At 42.6% G+C, this 21297-nt stretch overlaps 1 protein-coding gene across 2 annotated transcripts in view; it reads right to left on the bottom strand.

Annotated features, from left to right (window-relative positions):
• Window positions 1-21297, bottom strand: part of LOC118513209 (transmembrane protein fend-like) — a 253414-nt gene that overhangs the window by 123046 nt on the left and 109071 nt on the right. The gene's annotated exons all lie outside the window — the stretch shown is intronic.

Below are 21297 nucleotides of genomic sequence, written 5' to 3'. Positions count from 1 at the left end.
TCTTTCATCACACCTGACCTAATTTTGTTGCCACCCGGGCTCAGGAGTGCACAAGAGCTCAAGAGTATCCGAAGAACGGGCAACTTTATCCCTTTCCAGTCTAGTCATCGCTTCGCCGGTGAAAGATACCGAAACCGTACCGTTCCTGTTGCCATTGACGAGCGGTGGCAGGAATTACCCTTTTTTGTCCTGTCCTGTCCCAGTTCTGGTTGGGTTAAGTTCACCTTTCCGCAGGTTCGCTGCCAGGTGCCGTAGAGCCCAATCGATGAGGTTTAAGGGCGATTCGCGGTACTGCATCAACTTGACAAACAACGAACAAGTGAGTCACACTCTAATTGAGGAGGGGTTTAGCAGTGACACGATTGGAACACTTTGAAACTTGCAATTAGATAACAGGATTGTGTACAAAATAGAGCGCATCTGCGAGAGAAAAATCGTCATCGCTATCACATGTCATCGGTTTCTGTTATCGATTATGAGCTTAAAGTTATACTTGTTTAGAATTGCATGTACAAAATCGGCAGGAGCACCTGAATAAGTAGAATAAAACCTTTGATTTGATTTGATTGAATCACTCTTCAACAAGCTTCATCACAGTTTCACAACCAGGGGAACATTGCCAACATCATCCCACGGCTTTGCTCAGCCCTATGATAAACTTTCCTTCACGGAAACGGCGCAGAACTTATGCAGAAATATCACGCACATCGCAGATCGAAGATAACCTCACGCCAAACAATGTAAACAACAATGACGTCATCATCTCTGAACCGTTCACCACGATCAACACTACTATTGTCTTAGCAAATTTATTTCCAAAGCACGTAGCTGGCACCAACACCTGCTTTACAGCCCCGCTGCTAATAGTTGCCAAACAAAAATCCTCAACAAAACGCACATGGCTGCACTTGTCCGGATTGAAAAAAAGCGTTACCCCCGAAAACGTAGCTCGTCGGTAGCTTCTCTGTTGGAAACAGACGATGTTCTCGCATTCAGCCTGCTCAGACGAGGTGCAGATTCAGACGTTATGCATTTATTATCGTTGAAAATAAATATACCTGCCGCACTCAGAGAAAAGGCACCTAACTCCGACACCTGGCCTGTTGGTATTAGTGTGCGAGATTTTATCCTTGACCGTAACGCTAATGCTGCTTCACTCACTGCAAACAACACCGCTCCGTGCCCGTCCACAATCACAAATCATCGCAACACTCCACATGCACCATCAAATGGAACAAACACACCACTGCCAGACCCTACCTCTGCTTCCAAACAGACAGCACCGCCAAAAAGAAATCAACAGACTATCGATCGCTTTTTTCTCAAATGATCAACACACCGCTATTCCAACGAACTCACGCGCACACGTCTGCACTAACCGCATACCTTTAGGGCAGTCAACACATTCACACAATCACTCGCTGTCTACTCAGCCACTCACTGTCTACTATCCAAATGTCCGTGGTTTACACACAAAAACCTCCGACTTATTTCTTGCATCATTGCTCTTCACCTACGACGTGAAAACCTACAGACTCAGGTCACATAATATAATATTGGTTGTTGAATAAGATATGAATTTTTTTAAACAAATATTTTGCAAATGCACATCCTACTTCAATTCAAGCCAACCGAAAACGTTAAAATATACCAAACCTTTCTTGCCTTAGACATGGGAATACTTCAAACACTTAATTGTCAGCCGGACGCCATGCTCTTTCTGGTTCTGATTAACACTGCCACAGAAACTTTGATTCGCATTTCCCAATAAAGGATCATGCCATGAATAGGACCAAGACTGTTTAGAACGTTCCTGACCGTTAACATGGGAAATTTAAAACTCACGGTTCAAAAATTTAATAACTGCGCTGCAACCAATACGCTGTATTTATACGAAATTTGCCGCAATTTTCTGTGTGGTGAAAGGTACTGCTTCTAAACATCCAGGCTGATATTTGCTTATGAGGTTATAGCTATAGCGTAAGGGCAACTGAAACTGTAAAGTTTTGAATGATTTGAGTTTCAAACGACTTTTACTACCAGATACGCCCAGAATAAGTAAAGGAGTTGCTAGGTTTACCTCTAGAAAGACAAGATAAGTAACATGTAATACTGGAAGTTTAGATTATTTCATAAAAATCCGATATGGACAATATGGACGCCTTATGAAAAGGGCTGAAAGTCGGACTTGACAGATGTCTTCTTGTTTGCTTAACGACCGCTTAGGCCATGACTACCATTTCTGACTTCCTAAACTTTTGGATACTACGTTGATTGGATAGTCAGTCCTCACTAAGGTATCGTGAGAATCTTCATTAACAGCAATAATTATTTATTTATTTATTTATTTATTTATTTATTTATTTATTTATTTATTTATTTATTTATTTATTTATTTATTCATTCATTTACATTTGTCTGCTACCTGGCTTAACAAAGATGAGTGAACCTAACCTAACAGCTAATAAATTACACGATATTACAAAAAAAAACAGGAAAAAGAAAAAACTACCCAAAGCTCAAAGCTAGAGAGGAATAAAGGAAATAAGGAGGGAAGGAGCGATCATAGAAAAAAAAAACACTAAGAGACATGAAGAGGGGATACAACACAAGACCAGAAGGAGCTTAAATAGGTATTAAAGTCGAAATGAACATAGAATCGATTTAACCATCTGAAACAAGAGAGTATTGGAGTAGAGAGTAGAGAGTAGAGTAGCGTATCATTGAAACAATACGCGACAATGTGTTGACGCGACAACAATGACGCGTTTCTAAAGATAAAGGATCGCGAGGACGGAGGGAGCGGGAAGGAGCATATAAACAGACAAGGGAAAGCAGATCCGGAGCATCTGTAGACCCTCGAAGCATGGCGCTAACGAAACAAGCCTGAGCAATGTGGCGTCTTAGATTTAAGGAATCTAGTCCAAGGAGTCAATTCCGAGTTTCGTAGGAAGGTAATGATACATTACCATTGATCCGTCTGAGTGCAATTCTTGTAAAATATTTTTGCAAGCTTTCAATACGGTTGCAACCCTCAGATATACTTGGGCTCCAAATAACGCAGGCATACTCTAAATGAGAGCGTACCAAGCTACAATAGAGTGTGCGCAAACAAATTGGATCCCTGACCTCTACCGATAAACGAGGGATGAAACCAAGTGTACGTTTAGCTTTTAACAACAGATTGTCGACATGTTCCTTAAAGTTCAACCTGCTATCCAGTATAACCCCAAGGTCACGAATGGAGGAAACACGTGAAAGACGAGTATTAGACAAAGAGAAGTGAAAAGTAACAGGAATACAAGAATGAGTTAAGGAGATAATAGAACATTTATCGAGACATAGACAGATAAAATTTGACGAACACTTATCAGAAAAAAGATTTAAAGAATTCTGAAGAAGGAGACAATCAACACAGGAAGAGATAGTACGAAATATTTTGTTGTCGTCAGCGTAAAGGAGACAGCCATCAGGAGGTAAAATAGAACATACATCATTAACAAACAGAGCAAACAAGTATACTACCTTGAGGAACACCAGACGAGCAAGATGTGACAACGAGAAACATGTGGACCAATTTTAACACTGCAAATGCGAGCCTCAAGGTAACCAGCCAACCAGCACAATATGGATTTTCCAAAACCTATTTTTTCGATTTCACTAGTAATAGCTCATGAGAGAGGCTGTCGAAAGCTGATCGAAAATCAGTGTAAATAGAATCTACTTGATTTCCAGCTTCAAAGTTACGGAAAATAAGAGAAACAAAAGACATAAGGCTGGTTGACGTAGAACGACCCGGCATAAAACCGTGTTGTTGAACACTAATAACCGACTTAGAGCTGTGAAAAAGGCTAGGCTAAATAGCTAATTCAAGAGCTTTAGCCGTAGCACATGTCTTTGTTATCCTGCGATAATTGTTCACGGATGTTCTGCAGCGCATGTTCTTTTTTGTGAATTGGAAAAATCCAACATGATTTCCAGCATGAATGGAAACAACCAGTGAATAGCGATAAACTGAAGAGCTTAAGAAGAATTGGAACAAGTGACCCACGACACATTTTAAACACTGAGGCAGGAATGCCATCAGGGCCAGGCGAATAGGATTATTTTAATTTTGAAAGAGCACACTCGACCCTTTCAATAGATATGTTAATGTCAGGTAAATCAACTAGATTTTCGGGTGTATACAAGAGTGCGGGTTTTAAAAAGTTAAAATCAATGACAGGATTAGTAAATACACTAGAAAAGTGGTCGGCAAACAAATCACAAATATTCATTGGTGTGTTAGCTAAGCGCGAGTTATAAAAAAATTCATTAGACAAAGTGTTCGAGGACCTACGAGATTTAACGAATCGCCAAAATGACAAAGGTTTAAAACGGAAACGCAACTGCAGCCTATTAATGTAAGAGTTGTAACGTGCACGATTGTATAACCGATAGGAGGAAGCTGCATATTTAAATAGACGCCAAGTGTAAACAGAAGGACGACGACGATAAGCACGAAGATACCTTCTCCTATTTTGTTTCAGACGATGTAAATGACGATCAGACCATGGAGGTTTAAGAGGGGGACGGAAGATGGGAGTGCAGAAACGGAGAGCAAAGGTAACTAGGTTATTAAAATACAATACAGCCTCATCAACTGGTGTACAACCAAAAAAAAAAAAGACCAGTCAGTATCAGAGAGGATAGAGTCGAGCTTGTGGTAGTCCGTACGTCGATAATTGAAGTTATGCTCGTTAGATAGATCAACAAAAGACGATGTGTGAGCACCTACTCGGACAGAATTTGGGTTCTTTAACGCAATCAGAACTTCTAAAAAAGGGTGATGAGTGTCTAAAGGCAGCAATAAGGTAATAGCCCGGGATGAAGAACAGCAAGCAGCAGCATGCAAATTGGCAAGCACCAAATCCAAGAGATGATTCATCGTGTTAGTCACTCCATTCAGTTGATAAAGATCATGCAAATTGATCATGTCTAAAAATGATGATCTGGTCGTTGCAGGACTGTAAACAGGATCGTAGTAATGCATGTCAGGAAATGAATTTATACTGCCAAGAAAGTCCATCATGGTGTTGTGTTCAGTCGTGTTCCAAGTGATAGCTGCTTGATTAAAATCGCCCAATATCAAAAAATGATCATCTGGATTCATAAGCGATATATCATCACCAATGCACATGGAATGATCATTCAGGAACAGTTGATTAGTACTAACATTGGTGGCACATAAATAATTTCAATGATAAAACGAGATCCAGCCAGATCAACACGAATCCATACGGCTTCCAAAGTAGAGTGAGTGGTTGGTAGTAACGATGAATGGAAACGAGAAGCACAGGCTATGAGCACACCACCACCACGTGAACAATGGATATTCAGGTTACTGCGATCACAACGAAAATGTTGTAAACCTCGCGGTCAAAGATTAGATTTGTTGGTACGCTATCATTAAGCCATGTTTCCGTAAGAGCGATAATTTCGTAATTATTACCATTTTCCTCCAAGTCTAGTCGCAAGTCTACGTGTTTAGTGCGAAACCCAAGAATATTTTGGTAATAAACCAACACAGGACTACTCACAACAGAGCAGAGCAACGATTGATTGAATGGGCGGATCGCGGCGGGGTTTCCTGATTGTGAATACCAAAATTGCTCATCACAGGCGACGCTTGAGGTGATCAGTTCAAAAAATTCGATTGTACCGAATCTAGAAGTTCAAGCGACTGCGATCGAGAATGTTGTGCTAGCACGCTAGAAGTTGCTGCAACAGCAACAGCTTCCAGGCTTTTCAATAACTCTGTGAGATATAATTTTAATGTAATTATTACTGCATGAATTAGAATATTTCAATCAAACGAAGGAACTTAAATTGACAATAAAAACGCATACTACTTAACGCTGAAGCGCTTTTTGACTACAGCAAATTCCACTCATTGTGAACGTTCATGTTTCCCCCCCTTTTGCGAAATCTTTTTGACATCTTCCATCATGTACCCTGGCCTTAAAGGCCTATTGCACGTAACAATTTTGGTTGAAATAATTCTGAAATTTTGCTGTCAAAGTTTCGTCTACCCTGCTTATTGACAGAAAATCTCATGCTTAAGATCGCACCAATGGAATAATTCTACCTCTCTATAGTGATAGAAAGTAAATAATTCGAGCGGTATTTATTTTTCTCCTCCATGGTCTCCATAATCGCTTTGACAGCGAAATTCTGGAATTATTCCAACTAAAATTACTGTGTGATATACCTATTACCCGTGAAATTTTACTGGTTGCAAAGATCCATCAAATGTTTTTTTTTTCATTTGTAGGTGAGCAAAATTTCATTTTTGCAATTCTTAAATTATCTTAATTGAAAATCGCTAGCATTTTTAAAAATCGATTGAAACAATGTAAAAGAAAACTACTTACCATTTTAATATTGTACTTCGCTCTCATTTAAGGCATAATTTCGAACATTGCCAGCTATTTCATAGGATTGGCTACCAAAGTGACTGCTTGTTAAAAAGCTAGTTCGACTTTAAGTTAAGTGAAATTTTAGATTTCACCTCAGCTACAAAGATTTCACCTTAGCTTAACATTTGGACGTATTAAATAAAGTTTCAATCTGTTGAAATATGACTTGACTGTTAGCGGTGACCGAAACATACTATTGTCCAACAGCACATCTATAAAACAGACAGTATCGAAATGAATTTGGAAGAACTAGTTATGAACTTTGCTAAATTAACTGAACACACAAACTGAACGTCGCCAAGACTGCAAGTCCACAACCACGATAACATCACCAGTTTTCGGAAGAATAATTGACTACTCTTTTTTAAGCACTACACCAACACATCCATAATATTTTTTTTACAGGGATTATTCGTAGTCATGAATTTATTTTAAAAGTATTAAAACCGATCTTGAAGTGATGTTACAAATTTTAAGGTGCTATAGAATTCTTTATTAGCGTCCTATTTCTTTCCTGCACAGTATAAAAAATGTCTCAATCGAACTTCTCTATTCGTTTTGGCACTGCAAAGACCAATGATCAATTGAAATAAAAACCCATGTGCACATAAAAAAGTTCAAACGAAAATTCCTTTAAATTCAAACGAACTGTTCTTATGTGCATCTACTTGAGTAGACTTGGCTCATACATTTGAAAAGCAACCAGATTTGATCAGTTTGCGTACCCTGGTGGCCGTGATTCATTAGCGATGGAAAGAAATTGTTTCTTCTCTCGCCGGTCGAGCGACTACCCAGAATGGTCACTGCAAGCCATTTCCACGGTAAGCGTTGTCCCGTGACTGGCCTATTCGAGGATGCTCGACACTCATCAGAACCGAACATGGATGATGGATGGATGGTGTAGGGTATGCTGAGTGTTGAGACGTTCATTAGTTGAAGCCTAATGTCACGAACCGCCCGATCTGCGAAAGGTCACTGTTGTAGTTTTGGACCGAGTAGAGCATCAGTTCGGTGAAGTGCTGCATTCAGCCTCCCTACAGATTATTTATTTAAGGAACCTTTCGATTTGCTATCGCAGGTTGCTATAGCAAAGCATCGTGGTGCGCTAACGTTTTATGTTGAACGTCCTTCAACATTCGGATCGGGTTACGATTAGATTTTTGGTCGAGCTTTCTCAACCAAAGTATCCCTTTTCTTTGGTTGCTGCTTAGATTTTACAACTTTGCACAAAGTTCCTTTGCACAACCTTCTACTCTCGGTGGCGTGAATTTCATCCCAAGAGCAGCTCGTTTTTTGTAGCTAAAAGAGTCCTTGTCAGTAAGAATGTGCATTTCAACCTTGGTGAAGGCAGACAAAAAAAAAAGGTTCCAATCATCTCCACTTTATCTCGGGTGGGACCCATCCACGCAAAATCAGTCAACAACAAATAAACGCTAAAGCTGAACCTTTGTGCGAATAACTAGCAACGAAATTCATAGGTCACAAGAAAAAAGGCCTAGTTCTGTGATAGTTTATGATAAGGGTTAAGGGTGTGCTTTTTTATTGTCCTTTTTCGTTTCTTCTTCATGAGTTGGATGAGATCCCTGATCCCAGGGCAGTTCGGATGTCAAACCGTCCGCCAGGACTTCCTCGGATAACCTCGGACAAGTACCCGTAAGTCCGGAAGGAGGGCGTTCCAGAGTAGCGAAGGAAGCAAACTTCCGCTTAATTAGGTCGGGACTTGAGCGGGATTGTGTCGCTCGTTGCTGGCAGTTGCGATGGTTTTTGTGCGATTGGTTCGGACACTTTAAGTTATTTGCGATGCAGATTTTTTTCTCCTCTACTGCTCCCCGACTTCCCGGGAGCTCTGGGCTATTGTGTTAAATGGTACCCTTAAAAAATCGTGGGAACGAAATGTTTGGGTAAGTGCTGTTGTTTTCTTTTCACATTGGTTATAGTATTCTTCATGGTGCAAATATCTGCAGCTGAGATTGCTTTCAAAGGTAGGTGCCACCGGTTAGTATACTTTGATTTTAAAATAGTATGACATTTTTCCAAGCATTTTTTTGTACTAGAATGTTCATTTGTATTTACATAATTGAGTCGAGAACTAGTTTCTCGACTTACAAAGAATTTGTTCAAAATACTTTGAAATCAAATGTAACACTAACGATTTCTTCATACAGTCAGCGCATAAACATCAGCAAGCTCTTAATTGTGGTTTACTCGATTTGTTTGTTGTGATTAGATGATGAGTATTGCGTACGAAGAAACAATAGAATTTTAAAAAAGCTCAAACCTCAACAATAATATAAATAACTTATGATCCAACCATTGCGAGAGCGTTAGGGTGATATTATGGTGATTTGGAAGATGATATTTGGAAGAAAGACTGACCGTTTAAAAGTTGTTCCACCTATGAATTATTTTTAAATCGAAATGAGACCTAAGAGTTCATGTAGAAAAACACATGATTTGAAAAACCTCACCAACAACGTATTATTAGGAGGAGCACAAAACATTGAAAGAATTAGAATCAAATAATTTTGTTAAATTATATTGAATAATTGACTTGAGTGTTGATAGTTTCCAAAAAAAAAAGATTCTACTGAAATGGTAAAAGATTGACATGTATGAACCTTTTCGGTAGTAGTGAAGGGCAAAATAATGGTTTGGTCGGAATCGATTCCGAAGCGCTACGAATTTTGAGGAATCATTTCCAAAAGAGGTCCGGAATCAATTTTGGAACCGATTCTGGATCCGCTTTTGGATTCGGTAACGGATCAGAAATTGGTTCCGGATCCGGATCAGGAATCAAATCAATCTCAGAATTGGATATTTATTTGTTTAACAAATGTTTAACATCATTCTGCCTCCAGCTTCCGTGGCGATAAGACGTGTTTCGCTGTGGAGCGTCAAACGGATCATTTGCGTACGGCAGATAGTGGTCATTGTCCTCGTGTGCGATTGCGTAATCAACGTGATTACCCGTATCGCACTAATCGGTTTCTCCGCCTTTCTCCGGCTTTCGCTCGGAGTTTGTGTTTATCGATCGAGTGGCGCCTAGCCCCGATCAACGTGTGTTCTTAGTGTTGTGAGTGTGTGTATCTATTGATCGTTGGGATACGCAAGCGTATCGACGCTGCATCGTCGCATCGATCGAAATCAGTCCAGTGTGTGTGAGTTTGTGTGTGAACCTTTGGGCGCGTGCTGTCTATCGTGTGTGACGGTAAGTGTTGTCCTGTCCCACCTCTCCCGTTGTCTCCAGTCCAGACATGGGGTCAGATAATTCTGACTCGGAAAGGGAGATTGAGCCCAATGTAAAGCGTAAACCAGGTCGCCCTAAGGCCGCTCCAGCCACGAAAAAAATGGCAATAGAAGAGAGGCCTTCAACCTCGAAGGCATCGTGTAGTGCCCCGTTTACGGGTAGTGCTCCGCTTACGAGTAGGGCCCCGCTGACAAACAGTGCCCCTCAGACAAAAAATCTTAAGCCTCCATCGAACATCGAGCAAGAGCCTACCCACCCTCATGGGAGGGACAACCGTTTGCTTTTTTCATGCCACGATCTGAACAACCCGATGTGAGGACCATCGCGGCATCATTATTCAAAACATACCCGGGCGTTGCCGATGTGTTACGGATGCGCCCGAATAAGATCAGGGTCACCGCAAAGGACCGGGCTCAAGCCAACGTCATTGCAGCTGACCCAGAATATACGGACCACTACCGGGGGTACATCCCCGGTAGTCTGGTTGAAGTGACCGGCGTTATCCAGGACTTCGATTATCCGAAGGAAGATGAATTTAAATATGGTGTGGGTGCATTTCAAGCACGAGATACCCCTAGGGTGCAAGTTCTTGAGGTGAAAAAGCTCTTCTAGCTAGACCCCTCATCAAAGGACGAAAAAAAAATGCTCCGAAGGGAACGGTACTTCCGCAGGCCCTCATTTTAGAAGGCGTCCGGATACCCATCGACCGGCCATACGTGCCAAGGGTGGCCACCTGTTCTAAGTGCAGCCGGATTGGACATGCCGATCCGTTTTGCACTCGTAAGATTTGCTGCGGAAAATGCAGAGGGGCTCACGCTACTGAGGACTGCGAAGCCCCGTACCAAAAAATGCTCGCATTGTCGGGAGGAGTGGCATGAGGTAGCCTTGTGCCCTGTGTACCGGAAACTTCAAAGAGAGCAGACCAAAACAGTAGCTGAGCGGGCACGCGGCTCATACAGCGATGCTCCAAAAGGAGCTAACGCAACGAACCCCTTTGCGGTTTTAGGTACAGCTGCAAATGGCGAGGCCAACCCGGCTGCACTCGAACAGGTGCCATTGAGACCAGTAAAGAATGTGAGAATCCCGTACAAAAAAGTACAAAGGAAGGTCCTTAAGACGAAAAGAAAACCTTTGGCATCACAGCGCCACGCTAAAATTTCCCCAACCGTCCCGAAACGCGACGCTGAGCCCAAAACTCCCGCCCCACAAATTGCCAGGAAGCAGCCCAAGAAGAAGCGATCTTCTCGGACTGAAGCCCCAGTGGAAAGCCTGGCTTTTCCGACGGAGCCCATGAGCTTCCCGAGAACTCCCACCCCGTCCCTGTCCGAGATCCTTGAGTCCCTTCTTTTGACCCTCAACCTCCCGCAGCATCTGCACATGATCGCAACTTGGGCCCTTCCTTTCCTGAAAGGAATGATCAAATAGTGGCTGGCTCAATGGCCATGCTTAAGTATGATGGTCCGTTTGGATGATTGATGGCTCCTACGGCTACTATCATACAATGGAACTGTAGGAGTTTGCTTGGCAAGCTAAACTCATTTAAAGCATTAGTGGGCGAACACAACTGCGATGTGTTTGCCCTATGTGAAACTTGGCTATCGGACGAAATTAAATTAACCTTCCCGGGATATAATATAATCCGTGAAGATCGCGTTACTAGGGGTGGGGGGGTACTGATTGGTGTCCGAAAGGGTCACACTTTCACCAGAATACCCACCCCTAGACAAGAAATGATAAAAACTGTCGCAGTTAAGGCAAAACTGGGCGTTCTTCACGTGACAATTGCATCCATTTATATCCCCACGATAGCCAACAATGAAAAGGAAAAAAATGAAAAGTTCAAAGAGGATCTTGGAAATTAAGAAGTGGTCTTGCCTGGACCGCTTTTGATCCTGAGAGACTTTAACTCCCATGGAATCGACTGGGGGTGCAATAAAGATGACATTCGCGCTCCCATCATCCGATATTTCTGCGACAGATTTGGTTTATCGATTCTAAACTCAGGAGAGGCAACTAGGATGCAGACACCTCTAAGTAGGGCGAGTGCACTGGACCTGTCCCTATGTCCATCAGCAATGGCCCTGGATTTTAGTTGGAAGGTGATCCAGGACCCTATCGGCAGTGACCACTTGCCGATAGAAATTTCCTACATCAAGGGAGGATGTCCAGTAGATCGAACACCCGTTAAATGTGACTTGACGAGGAACATCGACTGGACGAGATACGGCGAATTAATAGCCGCTTCGCTTTCACTTGACTTGGAAGATTTGTCTCCTGTCAAGGAGTACGAAAAACTTGTTTCATTGATAAACAAGTGCGCCCTTGAGGCCCAAACAAGGCGCTCCCACCAAGCAAGGACATTTAAAAAACCTCCCACTCCTTGACAAGGATTGAGAAGCGGCTTTCACCAAGAAGCGTGAGGCATTTAAAGCCTCCCGGGACACGGGCTCGAGGTCCTTATATAAAAATTATAAAGGACTAGAGAGAACGTGCAAAAACCTGTTCAAGGTGAAGAAAAAGGGCTATTGGCGTAAAAACGTCAATAATCTAGACCCTGCCACTTCACTGAATTCGCTTTGGAGAATGGCTAGAAGGATGCGAAACAGCAACAACATCAATGAGAGCGAAAGCTTTTCTGGCGAGTGGCTGTATGAATTTGCCCACAAGCTTTGTCCCGATTTCGTTCCTGCGCAAAGCTTTACACAAAATGCGCTTGGAAGTGACCCTAGGATGGATTCACCGTTCACAATGGTAGAGCTATCACTTGCTCTCCTATCAAGCAAAAATTTCCCCGCAGGTCTAGATCAGATTGGTAGCAAATTGCTTCAAAATCTTCCCGACGTAGGGAGGAAGCGTCTGTTAAGCATCTTCAACAATATGTTGGAGGTCAACAGCGTCCCGCAAGAGTGGATTGAAGTGAAAGTTGTCACTATCTTGAAGCCTGGCAAACCGCCATCAAGACACGATTCGTATCGGCCAATATCGTTACTGTCGTGTCTGAGGAAACTCCTTGAAAGGATGATTCTTTTCCAGCTAGAAGAATGGTTGGAATCAAACCACCTTCTCTCAAATACCCAGTTTGGTTTTCGTAAAGCCAGAGGTACTAATGACTGCTTAGCCCTTCTGGTTACAGAAATAGAGTTTGCTCGTGCACGCAAGCAGAACATGGGATCTATTTTTCTGGATATACAGGGGGCATTTGACTCAGTTTCACCGTATAAGTTGAGCCAAAAATTATAAAATGTGGGACTTTCTGTTCAACCTTTTGTCGGAAAAAACTATGAGTTTCAACAATGGTCATGTTCAGCTAAAGCTGACCAGTTTCCATGGACTAGCTCAAGGGTCCTGCTTGAGCCCCCTGCTATATAACTTCTATGTTAGCGAAATAGATTCTTGCCTAGCACCAAACTGCAGCATTAGACAATTGGCTGACCACGGCGTCATATCTTTTGCAAGCAGTGACGCCGCCGAAATACAAATGGCTTTACAAACCACTTTGGAAAACCTTGCCGAGTGGTCTGAAAACCTTGGTATCAAGTTCTCTGCAAAGAAAACTGCGATGGTAGTCTTTTCTCCTTTCAGCGACACGGCGAAAAACAGGGAGAAAAGACTATTTGACCTGAAAATTGGTGTCTTTTTGTACGGTGAAAAGATATCAACTACCGACAATTTTCGGTACCTTGGTGTTTGGTTCAACTCAAGGCTAAACTGGAGTACACATATCATCCATCTGGTGTAAAAATGCAGTAAAAGAATCAACTTTCTAAGGACAGTCACAGGATTCTGGTGGGGCGCACATTCAACAGACGTCCTGCGACTGTATAAGACAACGGTACTATCCGTGTTGGAATATGGAAGCATATGCTTCCATTGGGCATCCAACACGCATATCCTCAAACTAGAGAGGCTACAGTATCGTTTTCTAAGACTCACACTAGGGAGCATGACATCAACACACAACATGTCCCTAGAAGTGATGACCGGAGTGATGCCGCTGAAACTACGTTTTGAAACGCTGTCGCTTCGCCTTCTTGTCCGTTCTTCAGTATTAAATCCCCTGATCGAAGAAAATTTTAAAGCGCTTCTAGAGACAGGTTCTAAGAGCAAGATCTTGAAAATCTTTGAAGATTTTGTTGCCCTACAAGTGCATCCTAGCGCTCCACAGGCATTAAACCGTGCTGCCCTTCCTGAGACCTACAGTTCCATTTTAACAACAGATTCCTCGTTGCACGAGGAAATTAAGACCATACCGAATGATCCTCGCCCGGTGGTAGTGCCGGGCATTTTCAGGGATAAGTATGGCCATTTAGACCAAAGCAGCCAGTATTATACTAATGGATCATCCTCTAAGGAGGGCACCGGCTTCGGCGTTTTTAGTGAGTCCGCCGAAGCATTTTTCAAATTGCGGGTTCCGAGTAGTGTCTACACCGCAGAATTAGTCGCAATCTTGTACGCACTATTGATGATAGCAGCGAGACCTTCGGATCAGTACTTCATTTTTACAGATAGCCTTAGCGCTATTGAAACACTATGATCCCTGAAGGCTGGTAAGAGTCAGGATTTCCTTACCATGACAATCATAGAATTGCTTGGCTCCATGTTCGACTAGGTGTTCAGGATTTCGCTAATTTGGGTACCTTCTCATTGTGGAATTCCCGGCAACGAGAAGGCAGACTTACTGGCCAAAACAGGTGCCCAACAAGGCACCTTTTACGATCGTCCAATCTCGGCCCGAGAGTTTCTTCGTCTACCACAGCAACTTTTACTGTTTCGCTGGCAGAGCATGTGGGAAGCGGATGATCTCGGGCGATTCCTTTTCTCGATCTCTCCGCAAGTGTCCCTGCGGCCTTGGTTCGGTGGGCTCTCTGCAGACCGGGTGTTTATACGCATGATGTCTCGACTTATGTCGAATCATTTCGCGTTGAATGCTCATCTGCAGCGTATAACTCTGGCTCAGACGAAGGTGTGTGGCTGTGGTGACGGATCTCACGATGTGGATCACCTTCTATGGTCCTGCGTGTAGTTTGAAACCGCAAGACCCACCTTGTTGGGCGCAGTCGAGAGCATCGGCAGACGACCGGGCATAGAAATAAGGGAAGTGTTGGCGACCAGAGACCTCGCATACATGAGGCTCATCTACCAATTCGCCAGAGACAACGGCCTTATCCTTTGATTCCGCATCCCTATTATCCTTCCAATCCATATCCGCCATTCCTTTTTTGATATTCGTTGTGTTGTCTTTGTCGTAAGTGTTAAGTGTATTTGTCAATAGGTCAGGTCCATATATTTTACCAATGAAGGATTCGATATAACATAAAGATAAGGTTAACATAAATATGCTTAGGGAAAATGCTCCCCTACAAAGTTTACCTTATTCGACTAACAAACAGCGAGCATGGCACGAAGTATGATGGGCTACAGTATGCCACGAAGCAAATTGTAAATTTTTGTTTTAGATTTAATCCTTTTCAACCTAACACTTGAAGAATAGTAAACTACTAAACTGAACTCCAGCAGTGAACAAGTAAAGGATTAAGAATACAGGGTGAGGGTAAATAGAGAGTATCATTGAATTTTCTCATCTTGCGGGGAATAAATTCAACCATTTTGTCAGATTTATGTTAAATATCACTAAGGGACTGATGAAAATTTAGATTTATGTCTAGAAGTTGTATTGTATCGAAGTAAATGAGCTTCAAACATTCAACAGCTGACGACTACATGAATAATTTTTCGAAAATTCTAAGCTGTAAAACATTTATTTTTATTTATTAATTGTGACGGCTTGAAGCCGTATTGTCATCACTGCATGTGCTGACGAAATACAAATGTAAAAAAAAACAAAAAATTCACAAAGAATTACCAAGGCATTTCCTCCCTGATACTTCGTATTATCCCGGGCATGCTCGGTTGTGGGTGTGTGGCGATTGCAGTGTGGAAATCCAGGTCTATTGTAGAACTTGTATCAATGATTAGGTCCGGGTATATTGCTGGCGGTATTGTGTTGATGGTAGTGTGGTGTGAAAACGGATTATCCTTCCGTGTAACGGATCTGGAATGTAAAACACAAACCAAACAAAAAAAAGCGATTTGAACAGCACAAATATTTGCCTGTGTACAGTGTGCCTCAAACTGTGATAGCCCAAGTTCGATCAAGCCAGCACCAAAATCAGAAGCTATCGGCGAGTTCCAATCCGTAACAACAGGGTCTCTGCTGATCACGAGGTAGGACTCGCCGACCATCTCCGAACCCAACGCCAACAAGGCCGAACTCGCTCCATCAAGGCTAGGCAGAGGTGAAGCACACTATTGCAGAAAAGTCTGCCTGTCTTCTTACGACAGAGTCGACTTTGGCCCCGGATGCTGTTGCTCCGTCAACGGATCGCCCGTGACACTAACTTATTTACTTATCAGGCGCTACAACCGCTTTGCGGTCTTGGCCTGCAAAATGGCCACAATCCTCGATACCGCTCACGGTTTAGCGCTGTCGTTTGCCAATCCATTATCCCGGCCGTTCTGGCAGACGCATCAACGCCATCACTCCATCTCAATTTGGGCCTACCACGCCTCCGCTGTCCGTGTGGACGGCCTAAAAGGACTGTACGGGCTGGGTCGTCCGGTGTCATTCTCATGACGTGACCAGCCCACCGGAGCCTGGCGAGTCTAATTTGCTGCACTATGGTGAGATCATTGTACAGCTCGTAGAGCTCGTCATTGTAGCTTCTCCTCCATTGTCCTTCCGTACATACGGGGGCAAAAATCCTTCTGAGCATCTTCCTCTCGAACGCGGCTAAGAGGGCTTCGTCAGTTTTGGACAGAGTCCATGTCTCAGAGGTGTATGTGAGCACTGGGACTATAAATGTTCTGTACAGTCCCAGCTTCGTCCGTCACCACAGGCATTTAGAGTAGAGAAGTTTCCTCAGGCTGTAATGTGACCGGTTGGCAGCCAGCACCCCTGCGCGTAACTCAACATCAATGTTGTTGTCGGTGCTGACTTTTGACCCCAGATAGGTGAAGTTTTGGACGACTTCGAAGGTGCGGTCACCTATCTGTACATCACCCCTGCGTAAATCAGTGTTTGTTAGCAGGGCCGCTGGTGGTGCCACCATCATTTTGGTTTTCGCCTCGTTAATCTCCAACCCGAGGTTCTGTGCCGCACGCTCGAACCTTTGATAAGCTTCTGCTACATAGGAGAGCCTCAAACCAATGATGTCTATGTCATCAGCGTATGCCAGGATCTGGATTGGCTTATAGACGATGGTCCCCAAAGTTTCCACCTCTGAGTCGCGGATGGCTCTCTCTTGCGCCAGGTTGAAAAGGAGACAGTCAAGCCCATCACCCTGGCGCAAGCCCTAGCAAAGGGCCATGAGAGTTTTCCATCTACCTTCATCTGGCATGTTATATTGGCCATTGTCATTCGTACAAGCCTGGTAAGCTTGGCCGGGATTTCAAAAGAGCTCATTGCGTCGTACAGTTTTACCCTGGCTATGCTGTCATAGGCGGCTTTGAAATCAATGAAGAGATGGTAGAAGTGGAGCTGCTGCTCCGCCATCTTCTCCAAGATTTGCCGCATCGTGAAGATCTGGTCAGTGGTTGATTTTCCGTTTCGGAATCCTCTCTGATAGTTTCCGACTATCTCTTCAACGAATGGGACAAGTCGATCTTGTAAGATTAGGGATAAAATCTTGTAGGCGGTATTCAACATCGTAATACCCCTGTAGTTGCTGCACTCTAGCCTATCTCCCTTCTTGTATATGGGATAGATGATGCCAAGATTCCAATCACAAGGCATCGATTCGCTATCCCATACCTCAGTAATAATTTGATGAATTTCCTGTTCGAGTGCTGCACCACCGTTTTGGATCAGTTCGGCTACTATTCCGTCGGTGCCTGGGGCCTTGTTGTTCTTGAGCCGACGGATGGCCATTTGTGGTTCATCAATACTAGGTGGCAGTAGCATGATATCATCTGCTAGTGGAGCCTCTAGCTGTTCGTTGAACTGATCATTTAGCAATTCATCAAAGTACTGAGCCCATCGCGAGAGGACCTCTGGCTGGTAACTGACCAGATCCCCATCCTTATTCCGACAGCAGGTCACCTTAGGTCTAAAGTTATTTCGGCGACCTGCTATCTCCTGGTTAAACTTTCTTCCTGGTCCGTAACGCACTCTGATTTCTTGAAGTTCCCGCACCCGCTGCTCTTCCCAAATTTGTTTTTTGGTTCGGTGAACTCTTTTCTCTTCTCTCCTGAGCCGTGAGTATTCCTCTGCGCATGCCCGCGTTCTATGCCGCTGCTGCATTACTCGGTATGCGCAGTTTTTACGTTCTGTCACTTGTCTACATTCTTCGTCGAACCAGCCAGATCTGGTGTTGCCCTGACGTGGTGGGAGTGTGGAATTGGCACAGCTTATTATTTTTGTTTTAGAGCGATCCACCGTTCGCTCGTAGTTTCATATTCGTTTGCTGGTAGTAGAGCCTCACCTAAAGCGGATTTGAATGCCTGTTGGACGTGACTGTCCTTTAGGGAGTCCGTGTTGAGCCGAGCCTGCGTGTGAGTTTCACCCCCGAAGTACATGATTACCAAATGAAAAGAATGCATTTTAGTTTTTCAAAATTGTATCGATTCAACCAAAGTTGTTGGCAAAATATATATTTCAAACAGCCTTACGTGTGTGTTTCAATTTGTTCATTTGTTTGCAATAAAGTCTTCAATAGCGGAGCATAGTGTAGCACAGTATGATCCGACATATAGATCACCTATCGGCATAAAGACTGCTGAAAATCTTATTCTCATACCTACCATATAAGTAGAAAAATTTAAATTTAAATCGGTACAACCGTTTTGGAAAAGTGTAGCAATAAACAATGCGACAGTTTTAATCTTGAATTAAATTTATAACCTCTCTGAAAAGCTTAAATTAAAAAAAAAACTCGTCTCATAGCCATAAGGAAATGCAACCAAGCTATACCAAAGAATTAGAAATAACAGAGCTTCAACACAGCTAGAAGTAAATGATTGGAAATCTGGAATTTGTTAATAAATAACTCCCACATCACCCGGAAGCGCCTTTACCAAAAGAATAAAAGGTTGGATTAACCATTACCATTTGGTAGAACATGTAACAGAAAATTTGCAGTAAACACGTGGCTGAATGATATACGACCAATAAACACGATTGAGAAGCCAGCAGATAAAATTCTTTCAGGACACATCATATGTTAGAAACATCAGCATTCCACTTTTTGGAGCGTACATATGTGTTGATTTGGTTTCGCAAAAATTGGAACAAAAATTACTTGGAATAGTTTTTCTTTTGCGCAGACATTTGTGAAACGTAATGTTTCATAAAATGTAAATGATTTAGTTATTCAGGACGATACTTCATGCTTCATTCGATCGGACATAACTGGCGTCACTTTCGGCTGTACATCCCATTGGTAGAATGATGGTGAGAGAGTTGATGTAAATTAAGAACAGCATGAGCCCTCTATTGTAACTCGGTATCTAATTCAGGACTGAGGGACATATGTACCATAGGTGTTGTTAAAAAAGATCGATAGGTGTGGCCCAATACATACTTGATGTGTTCGCTGTAGGAGATAAAATTACATCCAGGAGATAAACGTATGAGTGTCAAATTTCTGAATTTTCTTAGAGCATTTTTGTGAAATAATCGGTAATAAACTAATAACAGCAATATAGAAATAATTAAAATTGTATTCATTTATTTATTTATTTGCGTTAAAGAAATTGTGGCTGTAAAATGAAAAATAAACTTAAACAATTAATCTATGCTTTATTATGAAAACATGTATTGCGAGTGAAGTATTTAATTAAATCTAGTAATTTTATTTTTACTAGATATGATTAACGTTTTGTAGCAATAAGGCCAGGCCATTCTACATGAATTAAAAAAAAAACAAGTTTTGTTACTTAAATAACTTACATTTTATTTTACAAAACAGATATTATTCTTGACACTATGAACAACAGTTGGCATATATATGTATTACATCCAAGCATTGTAATAAAGTAAGCTCGAGAAGTTTTTTGTGTGATAAAACAAAAAACAGATAGAATGATTTAACATAGCTCCGGAAATTAATAGAGGCCGGCAAGTGTAGAAAAAAGAATGGAATGAAATTAATAGGAGTCTGATGTAAAAAAGACACGCTGTCCGTCGTGTGCTAGTTGTTAAGCCAGTAAGCTAGCCAATCCGTTTAATTAACGTACGAACTGCTCAACGGTTCGAAATTCCAATAGAATCAGAGACGAAGGCGCGAACCTTTTACTATAACGCAACCGGTACCTACGGCGATCTGTTAGACTGCGATCCTGTAAAATTAAAATAGAATGACCGGCCCAGCTTGCAAAAAAATCGATCAGCATGGTAGACGGCCTGTGAAGAAGGACAGATACATGAATATCGTACGTAATTTTCTGTATGATAGCCTTCCGCCGATCCTTTCCGGTGATTGCATAACGCTACATCCGTTAAAATGTAAAAGAATACAACACACCCGGCTCTACTAGAGCGCAGTATTCAACCTCAATACTGTATAGGTACGTACATCAGTCGCAATATAGTTTACACAAAAACGAAGCAGAAATTATTTAATCACAATTGTGAATCCTGTGAAATACTTACATAATTTTTAATATTAGTATAGCACTTAATTGCGTTATGCACACTTTAGGCCTAAGTCTAAATACGATAAAAGGTTTCGGATGTATCACACTAAAAGATGTTTAAAACACGACCGGAAGTTAAACCGGCCCGCAGAAAAGCAGCAAAGTGTCCACGCGCAGCCCAAACAAGTTTTCACCAAATGTATACGACGTATCACATAGAATATAACTGAAACAATTCAAAACAGCAACCACTAAAGGCGCTTCATTAGTCACAAATCATAAAAAAGGTTGAAGAAAATAAATGTTTACTTTCCTGCACAATAACAATCCAAATGCAAAATGTGAACAAACATCCCCCCTCCGATTGACAAAACGCGATTCGCGTGTGCAATAGACCTCACCATTTTGGAACTGTCAAATCTTTGTTTGGGACTCTATTTTACCTTTTTACCCATAAGTTTTTACTGATTTATTGTGGAGAGGTGAAAACATGGGCTGATAATGATTTATCGGCTTTGGTAATGCAAGCAATAGAGTGATACCTTCGGCAATGGTGCAATTTCGCCTACCTCACAGGTCATACGGCTCATACGGGTCATACGGGATCAGTATGTTTCCTGCCAACGGGTGCGGTGCCGGTCTGCATATGGCAAAATTTTCATATGCTTTTGCGCATATAGCTACAACCATTCCCCCCTCCCCCTCACCAGAAAAAACGGAGAGCAGAATCGTGATCCGGACTCGACTCCGGCGGCGGAGCGCTCCGGGCAGATCCGATCCGGCAAATGGTCGGATCTGCCCATCCCTAAAGTACATTCAAACTTATGAAACACCCTGTACTGAGTGTAGGGGGTTCGGGGCGATCCGGTGGCCGAGGCCACAGCGGCGCCGGTCTTCACACGGCAGGGCCGAGGTTCAAATCCCATCCAGACCGCCTCCCCGTACTTAAGGCTGACTACT

Source organism: Anopheles stephensi, chromosome X, assembly GCF_013141755.1.
Source record: "Anopheles stephensi strain Indian chromosome X, UCI_ANSTEP_V1.0, whole genome shotgun sequence".
Taxonomy (NCBI): domain Eukaryota; kingdom Metazoa; phylum Arthropoda; class Insecta; order Diptera; family Culicidae; genus Anopheles; species Anopheles stephensi.
The sequence above is the reverse complement of the archived record's forward strand: the minus strand, read 5'-3'. Positions and strand labels throughout refer to the sequence as shown.